The sequence below is a fragment of the Monodon monoceros genome, unplaced genomic scaffold (assembly GCF_005190385.1).
Source record: "Monodon monoceros isolate NGI ecotype Baffin Bay Population unplaced genomic scaffold, NGI_Narwhal_1 Super_Scaffold_18, whole genome shotgun sequence".
NCBI classification, from domain to species: Eukaryota; Metazoa; Chordata; class Mammalia; order Artiodactyla; family Monodontidae; genus Monodon; species Monodon monoceros.
In genome coordinates this window covers 77,962,735-77,976,590 of record NW_021703774.1, presented here as the reverse complement: position 1 = coordinate 77,976,590, position 13,856 = coordinate 77,962,735, and positions in this window count along the sequence as shown.

The following is a 13,856-nucleotide window of genomic DNA, read 5'->3' as shown; positions in this document are numbered from 1 at the left end:
TGAAGGGACAAGCCGGCTCAAGCCCTCACCCTCTGACTGACATTGCCAAGTGCCATCTTGGAAATGATGGCCATTAAGAAGCTGGCCCCGCTCTCCTGGACGTGCACCACAGGGCAGGGGCATGGGGGGTGGCACAAACCCATGGCTACTCTGCCATCCCCTCAGAGCCGTGTCTCCTCTACACAATGCCAGAGAAGCAGGGACTCTGTCAGCACAGTGGCCAAAGGCACAGGTCAGGACCAAAGCGTGGGTGCCCATAGGAGCTCTCCACTCTTCCTCTCACCATCCTGGCGTCAGGAAGACTTGGCTAATGGCCTTGGTGCTGGAAACTACGTCCTCATCTTGGGCTTTCTCCATTACCACCAACTCCGCTCTGCTTGGATGGCTGCCCTGGGGAATTGGTTTAGTGCAAAACAAATAGAAATGCATTTTGTATTGGATCATTGGCAACAAGGATGGATTCTAACTGCCCTCTGGCCTGTTAAACTGGAACCAAGACCAAGCGTCATTCTACGGAAACATGAAGGTCAGCTCACCCAGACACACAGACTCTACGTTAGAAGGTATGGGACTGAGGAATAACCCCCTAGCTGTGTGGATGGGACAAGCTCAGAGACACTTGCCCAAGGTTACACAGCAAGGTGAGGGCGATGACCGGAAGCCAGGTCTCTGAACCCTCCCCACCCAGGTCCCCAGCTGGGTTGTGTGGCATAGCCACAATTCTTGGATGTCTGCCAGGGCTTTAGGCTTAATGAGGTAGAAGCTGGCTTACCCTGAATTCTAATGATTAGAAATGCCCTTTCGGGGATTCTCAGATACCATGATAATCACTATTCATAATAAGGACAACAGAGCTTTGGAAGATTTTAATGTAACTTTCTAATGCTTGAACAGTCAATTATTTTTAGCTGAGTTTGGGAGTGGCCAGACACTCTGTATAAAGTAAATATTCTCGAATATTAATGTATATAAAATCGGCCAAACAACTGATTCGTACCGTCTCTCAGTGAGCCCAGATATTTGACCACACAGAATATCCTATTTCTCCAAGAGCTGGATACCAGTTCTTGGAATACTACTTAAAAAACCAGTCTGAGACCTAAGAGTACTCAGCGTGGCTGCACAGTTGGGATGTCAGCACAGGAGACAGGCTTCCTGCTGACAGGTGGTCTGTTTGGGGGTCATGGGGTAGACCATGGAGCAGGCAATGGAGAACTGGGCTTCCAGGCAAAGGGCTTGGGCAGTTGAGAGAGAAGGGAGGAGGGTGTGAGTGTGCCTGGGGTGAGGGTGTGTTAGGGTTGCCTTGTTTACCAATGATGATTCTGAATGGAGCAGCTAAGGGTGGCATTTCTTCAGGACATTAGAATTACCATTCATTCCTGCAACGCGTCCCTTGATAAGTACAGCTCTACAAGTGAGATTTCAGTCAGACTCTATCAATCACCCATGTCCACCCTTCCCAAGCATTTGAGAGCAGCATCTCACTTCATTTATTCTTCCTGATGCCCCAATGAGGTTGATATGATTGTTCCCGTTTCTCAGAAGAGGAAACTGAGGCACAGAGAGATTAGAGCGTGCCAAAGGCCAGAGAGCATGCAAGTGGCAGAGCCAGACTATGAATTCAGGCTTACCTGACACACTAACCTTCCTCTTAGACCAGGTTGCTTTAGATGTGGTCCATGGTCATCTGAATCAGAACTACTAGGGGTGCTTGTCAAGATCAAAGTCCCCTGAGTCCCACCTCAGAGCTATAGAATAGGAGCCTCTGGGGTTGGGATATGGGAATGTGCCTTTTTAACCAGTACCCCGGGGGGTTCCAATGGTCTCAAAGTTTGAAGAACAATGTCCTAAATAAAGGAGCAAAGTTAATGCCCACAGATAGGATGCTCTCTCTAGGCATTTCAGGTCAAGATGCCAGGGATGGGCTTCCTCCCGGAAGCTCAGCTGATTCCAATCTGAGAGACACACCTCTTCTCCAGGTGACTGACAGCAGGTCTGATCCCACCCTGCGAGGTGACCCTCCCCTTCCTCACAGAGGGCAGCCTTGTCCCCAGGGTAGGTCCTCCGTGCTGGTTCAGTACAGTGACCAGAGCGTCTTCTGCCATGCAGTTACACTGGGTCATCCCTCACTGCTGCGACATTCAGTTATCCAGGCTGCCCCAGACCCCACCAGCAAGAACGAGGGAGAGGGGTCACCTCACCCTGTGTACGTGGTGACGAACAAGACAGCTCGGAAACAGACTTCTAAACACTGGGGCAGGAAACCTGCACCCACAGGCCAGGCCGCGGCAGCATCTCACCCTGGGCTTCAGCCACTGTGTACAGATCAGGGCCAACGTGGTTACAGAACCCCGGTACTGTCTGCAAGCACCAGGCCTGTGATTATTTCAGGCTCTTCCATACAGAAACAAGCCCTTTGGGAGATAGGTTAAGACAGCTGCCAGGCCCTCATAGCATGATCCCTCTAGCTCTGGGGGTGCCACCAGCTTGACGGGAAACGATCTTTGGCCTGGGGTGGAGCTGCCCCAAAACAAGACAATGAGAAAGAGGGGGAGGAAGCCCTGGGCAAGGAGCCCACACTGGTGACAGCTGTGTCACACTGCTGTCCCTGAAGCTGGTGGCCCCATCCAGCTGCACGACCTCAGGCTCTTGGCCCCCCTCTGCTGTCCCTTGAGCACCTGTGCCTGTGATCCCATCCCTGTGACCTCAGCTGAGAGCACCTGGGCCAGGGAGGCCACCAGAGGGAAGGCGCCCGCATGGTGACTGCTGATGCCAACCTGCCCCTCAGATTCTCCCTCTGGGAGTTTGAATTTTAAATAACAGAGGAGTTGGGAATTTGTGGGGGGAGAAGACTCTAGAAAAGAGAGTAGCCAAGTCTCATGAGTTAACAGAAATCATGAATATACTTCTGAAGGGCAACGAGGAACATGGGTCGCTAGAGCCACCCTGATGTGTTAGTTCCCACACTAGCACATCCAGGTGTGGGTCTCGGGTGCCGTGAGGTCAGCTCTCCCCCGTCGGGGGTCTCTGCGTGATGCCTGTCTCCTCAGGACCCCAGCAACTCTCCATCGGAAGCTTAGAGAGCTTATTCGGTTGCACCCTCAGGGGGTGCACTTTCCAGCTCCATTTCCTGTTGCAGTGGCGGCTGGTGGACTTGGGCTCCAGAAAGAGGAAAGGAACAGTATTGACACCAAGGCACTAGGGTGCGACAGGCACTTTCCCACATCGCGTGGGTTATTTTCTGTAACCCTCAGTCTCTCTGAGAGACAGGGAGGGTGTCCCTATTTACGGATGAACAACGTGAGGCCCAGCAGAATGAACGACACAGCCTCTTAGACCCTTGGACCCATGCTGCCTGCACGCTCACCCCCGCTCGTGACATGCCGACCAGCATGCACGGCCCTGTTTCTCTGCTGCAGTCTCTACACTTAAAACCAAAGCCAAGACCACACAAACATAGGTGTCTTTCCTGAAGGCCCTTGAGGCCACCTGACAGATGGCCCCTGCGTCATTTCTGAGGGCAGGCGGGCTTCCCTGCAGGAGAGCGCTCTGCCCCAGGCCCCTTGCTGCTCAAGCAGAGAACCCGGCTCCTGTCTCTGCCAAGGCAGCACATCTGGCTGGAGGGGACCCTGGACATCCCTCCTCCTTTATCAGGAGAGGAACCTGAGTCCCAGGGAGGGGAAGTCTCTTGGACTGTCTCTGACATTTTTGGAAAAATTCCCATTTGCCACACAAACGCATGGTACATCCATTAGCTCGTTTAATCCTTGCAACATCAAGAGGCTAGAGGTCCTCTTATTATCACCATCTTGTTATCTTGAGATAAGGAAGCAAGGTCAAATAGCTCTCCCAGAGAGACAGGCAGAGCTTGAACCCAGCAAGTCTGATCCGGGAGCCCATCCTTCCAACCATCAGATGAGTCCTGCCCCTCGGCCTGCCACATTTGTCCTGCTGCAGAGAAGTCGGCTTAAGTGATCCTCATGATACATGTGGTGCTGTCCTTTGAGCCCCGCATGTTCCTTTACACTTGAGAAGCTTCAATTGTTGAGACTAAAGTATCTGATGCTTGGTCACTATGCAGTCAAAGAGGGAAGGCGTGTTTTATTTGGAAAGAGACTAATATAGGAAATGCCTATGTGGAAGGTTCGGAAGTGAAGGTGACAGAAAATCAGGATTGATTATCCTTTAATTGTCAGATGTGACACTCTTTGGTCAACATGACAGTCCTACTTTTTGTATCTGACAGTATTTGAGTTGGAAAAAAGTTATTTAATTATATCAGATGCTCTGGTTGCTAAGTATCAGAAAAATCGTTAAATTGGCTAAAACACAGGGAGTCCTGGGCTTCTGGAAGAGAAGAGCTCGGTGGCAGTGTGGTCTTCTGGCTTGTCTGTCCTTGAGTCTTTGGCTCTGCTCTTGCTGGAGTGTAGACTTCATTCATCACACATCAGCTTCTCTCATGTCAGCAAAGTAACCTCAATCATCCCAGGACTCACATCTACACATCATCATGTCCAGAAAGAGACGCACATCTGTGGCTTCCCTTCCTCCAGCCACTGAACATGAGCTTGAGATAACTTTTCATCCCTGACTGGTCAAGGGCAAGGGGTGGAATTACACTGATGGGCTTAGGCCCATCATTAGGACACTGGGATGTCCACATCAGTTCTACCCAAGCAACATGGCAGCTCCCCAATTGCGGAAGGAGAACTGGATGCTGGGCACCAGCCTAGAACGTCCACTCCATACATTTTCCCATTATCTCTTCACTTTGAAGCAAGGAACATCAATGACTTTATGCCATCCCCAGTGTTAGATTCTAGCCTTTCCCCATCATTGGCTAAACTTCATTTGCTATAATTCCCAATATCTACCAATTAAAAAGCAGTTATTGTTACTTATTCCCCATTTCATAGACTAAAAAAACAAGGGCACCTGGCAATCATGTTTTATAAATCTTGACAGATAAGTAAAATTATACTCTTCTACTGAAAATCACAAAGCTTTAAACTTCCACTCTTCCTTGCAAATGAGATGACAAATATTACTGGTGTGGTCTTTCAACCAGATACTCTCCATTCCCCTGACATGACCTGGCCTTGGCCCAGGGGTCCTGGACAATACCAGCAGGGCCCCCCTGGCCATCCGCAGGCCCATGAGGCAGCCAGGGGCAGGGAAGCCCACAGCCCAGCTGCAGCCATCCTCCCCAAATGAAGAAAATGGCCCTTTGACCCCTCTGGGTTCCTTCAGGCTCTATAATTTTCTAGTGTAGAATCTGCCTTACACTGTCGTATGATTTAGGCAAGGAAACTAGTGATGATAAATTTGACCTCATAATCCAGTGGGACCCCCTCCTCTGAACCCCACAGGAAAAGGGTAGTACAATGGTTCTCATACTTTTTGGTCTCAAGAGTCCTTCACAGGACACTGCAGGACCCACCTGAAGACACGGAGGAACTTTGGTCTATGTGAGTTACGTCTATCGGTATTGACTGTATTAGAAACTCAAACTGAGAAAGTTTTGAAACACAGAACATTCCAATAGCCTGAATGATGTCATCCCATGTCATGCAGCCTCTGGAAGCGTCACAGGGTACTCGTGAGAGGATGAGAGTTCAAAAGGCAAATGATGACTTAGTGTCACCATCCACATAATTTTGATGGAAGACACACTGGAATAGAACATAGATTTTGAGAAAGTGGGTTTTCGAATCAGCCTGCCTGGGTTCAGACTCTGGCTTCACCATTTAACCTTTCTATACCTCAATTTCTGTGTGAGTTAATTTTTCCATGCCTGTTTCTTTGGCTCGAAATGGGGCTAATAATATGACCTGCCTCACGGGGCTGCTGGGAGATTCAATGATATAAATACCTATAAAGCACTTAGAACAGGCCAGGATAGTAAACATTATTAATAAATATTAGCTACTACTGGCCAAAAATAGTAGCTTTTATTACTCACTCACTATTGTTGGTGTAGAACGCTGTGCCTTCCCCGTGGGGCTTTGCCCCTCTGCCTGGTTTAAGATACTGGTGTCGGGCCTCTAAGCACCCCGTGCGGCTATAGCCTCCTGGGGGCCAGTCTGCTCGGATTCTGCCTTTGATCCCCGGCACTGGGTCTTACGACGTGGAGGAGGCCACACGGGCCGAAGAACTCAACAGCTGTCTCTGCCTCAAAGGACCGCATAGAGGGGTCAGAGCTAGCAGACAGGGCTCCTAGCTCACCGTGTTGAAGGCGACGCCACAAAGCAACTCACTCCTTCGCTGTGGTCCAGGAGAGAATGAACTCAGAACACTGCACGTCCTAGATCTGCAATTCTAGAAATTCAAAACCAATCATCTCGTTCATAAAGGCACTTAGGAAAGTGTGTGGGACAGTCTCCATCTACCCATCCAGACCCTCCCACCACCCTTCTAACCCCCGGCTCTGCGTCTCGGGGAGGATGCCTTCCGGTGACTGCACCCACCTGCCTTCTGGTTGAGTCGGGACACGGGGAGGCCCAGGCAGGAGGGCAGAGGGCAGGAGGAACCAGCAGTCAGGCGGCTTTCCTCTGGCTCTTTCGGTGCTGGGAGCAGACTGTTGTTCGGCCAGAGGCTACAGCTCCTGTCAGGTGGCCCTCTCCTAGCTGCAGTGAGGTGCCCCAGGTTCTGGGAACCTCCCTCTTCTCATCTCTTCAGGCGTAGCATGGAAATGGCTCGCTGCTTGTGCCCATCCCTTGTTAAGATTTCCCTGGACCTTGCCCATGACTAGATAAATGGTCCCTCCATCAAGCTCTTCTGAGTAGCCATGACTGAGTGTGCCATCTCTTTCCTCTGGGACCCAGACTGAAGCAGGGACAGAATACGTGTGTGTGTGTGTGTATTCATACACACACTAGTGTGGAAGGATAAGCACCAAAGTATTTACAGAATTGTTGCTGTGGGATCAGGGATGAGTAATGACTTCCTTCTTCCTTTTGCTTCCCTGCACTTTCTGATTTTTATACAATGCAACTTGTGTTATTTATGTTAAAAAAGAGTGTCTAAAATGAAGATTCACAGGTTTATGAAATCCAGTTGTTTCTATGTAGGAGGATGGGGCTTGGGGGAGCCTAGAAGCCCTCGGATCCAGATCCTTCAGGGGCAGACCTGGGCCCTGATCCACTTTGATGGAAAGAAACTAAAGACACTGGCCATTACCCCCTAGATCAGATGTTGTGAGGATTAATGAGGTAAACCCGTCTGCAGCTTGGAATTCTTTCTTTTTTTTTTCTTGCGGTACGCGGGCCTCTCACTGCTGTGGCCTCTCCCGTTGCGGAGCACAGGCTCCGGACGCGCAGGCTCAGCGGCCATGGCTCACAGGCCCAGCCGCTCTGCGGCATGTGGGATCTTCCCGGACCAGGGCACAAACCCGTGTGCCCTGCATCGGCAGGCAGACTCTCAACCACTGCGCCACCAGGGAAGCCCTGGAATTCTTAATGTGATTAAAAAGAAAATAAGAGGCCCATTATCATTTCTTGGCTTTGGAAGGGCCCTTTAACCTGGGCTGCCTCAAATCTTGCTGCCATCCTGACGGTGTTATAACCGGGCCAGATGAAGAGTAGAAGCAAAAGGGCAGGGCTGCCATGAGGAAGGAGGATGGCTCAGCCCGGTGGTTTTCAAGCTTCAGCATACATAGAACCACCTGAGGATGTGCTAAATGCAGATTCTAAGGCACCTACCCAGTAGGGCCAAGATGGGGCTCAGGGATCTGGATTTTATAGTTGGCTCTCCTCCACTCCACACACATACACATTATGAGGAAAAGAGGTGCCTCGGCCCATGAGTTTGTGGCACAGGTCCTGCCTCCTCTGGTCTCTCATTCCTAAGATTCAGTGAGCAGAGGAAGGGAGAAGGGGAAGAGAAGGAGGAGAGCTGGGTAGTGGTAAAGGGCAGTCAGGCCCAAACCAACCTGGTCATCACCAGGAGGAAACCCACAAGCGGGAGGTTGAATCGCCTGGGCGATTAGTGGTCCGGAAACCACGGGGACCCACTGGAGACTTTGACTGACGCCGTGTTCTTTTCCATTTCTTCTCTGATTACATTGATCCTGTACTTTTGCTGATGTTGTGACAGTCTAATTATAGACTTCTCGGCTGCTGAGCAAACAGTCGTCCCCTCTCGGTAAATCCGCCTGTTACACAAGCGCCAGCTCTGGGACACTGTCAGTATACGCGGCCAACACCCTGATGTGCTGGGCAGCCGCGCCACATACCCTTTACCTCCTTCATGACACTGTTGGAGCTGGAGGTGCTGGAGGTAAGCCAGGCTGGGTCCTTCTTTTTTCCTTTATTAACAGATGGGGAAACTGAGGCCCAGAGCAGTGGTTAAAGTAACGCAGAGCTAGGAATGAAACCTGAGACTTGGGGAAGGGTGGGTGATCTGTTCAAGGTGCTTTCCTTCCTTCCTCCCTCCCTCCCTCCCTCCCTCCCACTTTCCTTCCTTTTTTTTTCTTTTTTAAAAAATTTTTGGTTGCATTGGGTCTTTGTTGCTGTGTGCGGGCTTTCTCTAGTTGTGGCGAGCGGGGGCTACTCTTCATTGCAGTGTGCGGGCTTCTCATTGCGGTGGCTTCTCTTGTGGTGGAGCACGGGCCATAGAGCACGTGGGCTTCAGTAGTTGTGGTGCACGAGCCCTAGAGCATGGGCTTCAGCAGTTGCGGCGCATGGGCTCAGTTGTTGTAGCACACGGGCTCTAGGGTGCGTGGACTTCAGTAGTTGTGGCATGTGGGCTCTAGAGCACAGGCTCAGTATTGTGGCACACGGGCTTAGCTGCTCCGCAGGCTTGTGAGATCTTCCGGGACCAGGGATTGAACCCGTGTCCCCTGCATTGGCAGGCGGATTCTTAACCACTGCGCCACCAGGGAAGTCCCCTTCCTTCCTTCCTTTTACCAAACATCATTCACTCAGTGTCTATTTGAAGAATTTTGAAGAGGAAAAGTATCACCTGGCCAAACAGCAGAGTGTACGGGCAAGGTGAGGCTAGCTGGCTGGCCTCCGTCCTCAAAGCTTCTCAAGAATCCATTTCCTGGTTCTCCAACTTGTAAGCTTCAGAAACTTGTCTGGATCTGTGTCCCAGGGCTAGATGGATCAAAGTATGCTTATTCATTCAATCAATGCTCACAAGAGATGGATATAAAGACTAGAAGGAAGAGGCACATGTTCTGGCCATCCAGCATCTGAATTTGGAGAATTCCCGTTCTTAGGAGGTAGAGCCCACTTCGCAGAGTTAAAACTCTGAGTTAAATCACATAACCTGATTTTTGAGCCTTCTTTGCAACCAGGGCTTGGGCACATGATCTGGGCTCTGCTGATCAGATGTTCCCACCCAGAGTTTGGATCGGAAGCTAGTGATGGGACACAAAAATTCTACCTATCAATGGGTGGCGGCAGTGGTGGGAGTGGCAATTACATCGTTTCCAGAGGCGGCAGCAGCAACGTGCATTGCCTATATCTGTGGTGATGGCATCTTCCCTGGACCAGTTCTACAGTACGATTTTTAAGCCTTGTTCCTGGTAGCACATCCAACTGGTCAAGTTCTCTAGTCATCCTGCTGATTCCGTGGGCTCCCCAATATTTTATTTTATTTTTGTTTTTTGTTTTGTTTTTTTGCGGTACACGGGCCTCTCACTGTTGTGGCCTCTCCCGTTGCGGAGCACAGGCTCCGGACGCACAGGCTCAGCGGCCATGGCTCACGGGCCCAGCCACTCCGCGGCATGTGGGATCTTCCCGGACCGGGGCACGAACCCATGTCCCCTGCATCGGCAGGCGGACTCAACCACTGCGCCACCAGGGAAGCCCTCCCCAGTATTTTAAAAATAAATTCCATCTTTCTTAAATCATCCAGAGTCATTTTTGATTGCTTGCACCTGAAAATCTAGGCTAATATGTGGCCTGGAAGACAATGTTTGAGGTCCCCTGGGAGGTGAGGTAGACATTCCTAGCAGGGAGGCATCCTCTTCCTCTGGTAATCTGTGTGGAAATGGCGGGAGTCTCTTCGCCAACAGGCACAGACTCCTGTGTTGCGAGTTTCAGGCGTTATGGCGGCTGGCGAGACAGACATCTGGGACCTAAATGTAAGGCAGGTTCAGAATGGACCCAGTGATTGGTCACGAGATATGAAACGATCAGTTGACAATTTACACTTTCATGGAATTCCTTTTCCCTGAAGGGAGATTTGAAAACTTTAATCCTCAGATAAGAGATCCAGAGCCCCAGAAGTGAAGGCAGCCATAGCAAGGTGTTGAGAATTTACCCTCCTCTGCCCTCATCCGACTTGCTTGCCAAGCTCTTCTAACAGAAAGAGAGAAAAGGGCCCAAGCTTGGCAGAGATAAATCCTGTGAACAGGGCAACTGTTTTCACATGCATTCACTACCTCATTTGATCAGCACACACCTCCACGAAGCAGGGAGGCTAGTTATCGTTCCCATTTGTCGATTAGGGAGCTGAGACTCAGAGGCGCTAAGCTATTTGACAGGGGTACCAGCCATCTGACTAAGCCCTACATCCTTTCTCAAGTGACACGGTTAGGGTGGTGGGCAGGAAGGGTGTCTAGAGATACTGCCTCAGAGGGGTGAGGTCAGCCCTGCTCATCTTTGGCATCCTCATTTCTCTGGCAGTGCCACCATCACCCCCTTCCCCTTTCTGGTCCCCCATCTTGCTTCATGCTGCCTCCGTGCCCCAGTGCTTCCACTGCCATGTCGTGCTTGAGCCTGCTGTCATGGCTGTGCCCAAAGATGCAGCCCTCTACCTCCTCCCATAAAACTCACACCTTCTTACTCCAAACCTAGCTCTCATTCTGCAACACCCAAGAAAAATATTGGTCTAAAGAAGCCTGAAAAGAGACAGGGATTTACTGGCGAGAGTTCTAGGTGGGAAGTGGAAAGCTGAGTCATGCCTTGGCCCCCCCACCGAGGCTGTGAGGATGTAGAAAATGCCACTGTTTTAAAACAGGTCCTGCCAGTGCTGTGGTGCTCCTTAGTTTCTTGATCTGTGTGCTAGTGACAAGTTTGTGAAAATTTATTGAGCTGTGCTCTGATGATCTGTGTACTTCTCTATATGTCAATAAACATCAATAAAAACTTAAAAATCATTTTAAGACAAGATATTTAGATAAGGGCATTTTAATAAATGCTTACCAAGGTGATCCACCTTGGGATAAAGTAATACAAATACTTAAGACTTAAGAAAACTGATAAATGAGGATAACTGGGCACTATACAAAAGGTATTTCTAGCCTTAAAAATGAGGATTAACGATAGAATTTCCTAAGTATTTAAATTAAATCCTATTGAGACATAAAACTTCAGTGTCATGGTGACAGTTGAGTCATGCCTGCATTTTAAAGACTATTTACTCCCTCTTCATTCCTTTTCTCAGCTTTCCTAGGTACAGATCAGTGAATTAAAGCAAAGGTCTTTAAATCATTTTGAATGGGCAAGGAGGCTCCAATAATCTCAGAAAGATGGTTTCAATATCTGGTCCATGTCCCATGGGCAGTACCTGATGACTTCCTGAGGCTCCTTCCAGTTCCAGGAGGCCACATGGGGTAGAAAGAACTGTGTATTTTAAAAAACAAAACAAAACAAACAAACAAAAAAATGGGAATAAAATTCTATAAATGTCAAGTAATGCCCCAGGAATAAAAAGGGGCTCAAAGAAAAATATATACACACATACGAATAAGGAATTTCTCTTCTGGCTCTTGGCTCTCCCCTCCCCCCTACCACAAAATTGCCTAAGGGTCAGGACGCTGAACAAAATTTGACCTAAGCAAAGATGGAACTAAATCAGGCTAGATCAAATTCTAGGTAAGAATTTCTGACCCGTGTTCTACCCTGAGGCTGCTTGCGCTAATGGTATCCATGACACACTGAAAAAGTAGAAATGGTCCTAGGGCCAATGTAATGTAATAATTTGTATTTGTCTTATTGTGATCATGTACCCTGGATTTTTCTGGACAATCTGGATTTTAAGTAACTGGTCACTTTGTTTTCTTAACCGAATTTTTCATTTAATAAATATCCATTCATTCATTCAACAAAACTACTTGCCATTGGTGCTGAGCTAATTGGATATCTGTATGGGAAAAAATAAATCTTGACCCCAGACTGCACAAAAAATTAATTTGAGATGAATCATAGACCTAAATGTGAAAGTTAAGGCAACCAAGTTCCTAGAAGGAAATGACGGAGAGGACCTCTATGGCCTTAGGCTGGGCAAAGATTTCTTAAACAGGACATTAAAAGCACTAGTCATAAAAGATAAGATTAATAAATCAGATGTCATTAAAATTAAGAATTTCTGTTTATCAAAAGATAACATCAAGAGAATGAAAAGAAAGCCACAGACTGGGAGAAGGTATTTGTAATACATATATTGGACAAAGGACTCATCCATGATGTGTAAAGAATTCTCACAGATCATTAAGACAGAAAACCCCCGAGAAATAGGCAAAAGACTTGAACAGGTATTTCACTAAAAGGGTATCAAAATGGCCAAAAAGCATATGAAAAGTTGCTCAACATCATTATCAGAGAAATGTAAGTATAAATCACAGTGAAATATACAACCCCATTTTAAAATTGAAAATACTGACAATGTCAACCCTGGCAAACATGTGAAGCAACCAGAAATCTCACGTCACTGGAATATAAATTGTTATGCCACTTTGGAAAAATGTTTCGCAGTATACTTAAAGCTTAATATGTGTGTACTCTATGAGCCAGCGATTCCAATCCTTGGGTATAAACCCAACATAAATGGATGTATTTCCACCAAAAGACATATATAAGAATGTTTGTAGGTCAGGGGGTAAAAAGGTTCAGAATAAGTTCTGGGGATCTAATGTACAGCATGGTGACTATAGTTAATAATACTGTATTATATACTTGAGATTTGATCTTAATCATTCTCACCGTACCCCACCCCCATCCCCAAACACACACACACATACAAAAGGTAATTATGTAAGGTGATGGATATGTTAATTAGCTTGGCTGTTAATTAGCTTCAAGGTACATGTATATCAAAACAACATGTAGTACACTTTAAATATATACAATTTTTGTTAAGTATACTTCAATAAAGCTGGTAAAAAGTATTGTTTGTAGCAGCTTCATTCATGATAGGCAAAAACCTGATGCAACTCAAACATCCACCAGTGGAATGAGTACATAAACTATTGAATATTTACATAATGAAATAATACGCAGCAATGGAAAAGAATGAACCACGTTATATGCAACAACATGGATGAATTTCATAGACACATTGTTGAGTGAAAGAAGCTAGACACAAAAATGCACATACTATGTAATTCATCCACAACGAGTTCAAACATTGGTGATAGAGGTGAGAAGAGTGGTTACCTTTGTGGGACACTGGATGAGAAGGGGCATGAGGAAGCTGGAGATGTTCTATGTCTTGATCTGGGTGGCAGCTACATGGGGATACACATACGTAGGAATTCATTGTTCTGTACACAAAGCACTTTACCGAATTTGTACCTCAAAAACAAAAAGTTTAAAAAAAATTAGACCATCTATCCTGATCCCTACAAGCATTCACACCGATATCCTATCTCATTAATATTCCAGGGGACCTCCCTCTCCCCAGGGAAGGCATATACTTGAGAACTCTATCCTGGCAGACATTGAGAACATTTATTTCAAGCAGGGATGGAAAGGGCTGGGTGGAGAAATACTTCATCTAGGAAGTAATCTTTCCTCCCACAACCTAATAGAAGATCACTACAAGCTCAATAAACGTTTATTGATAAATAATAACAACTACAACTTGATATAAATAACAGTCACCACACACTTTATATCAGGCACTGC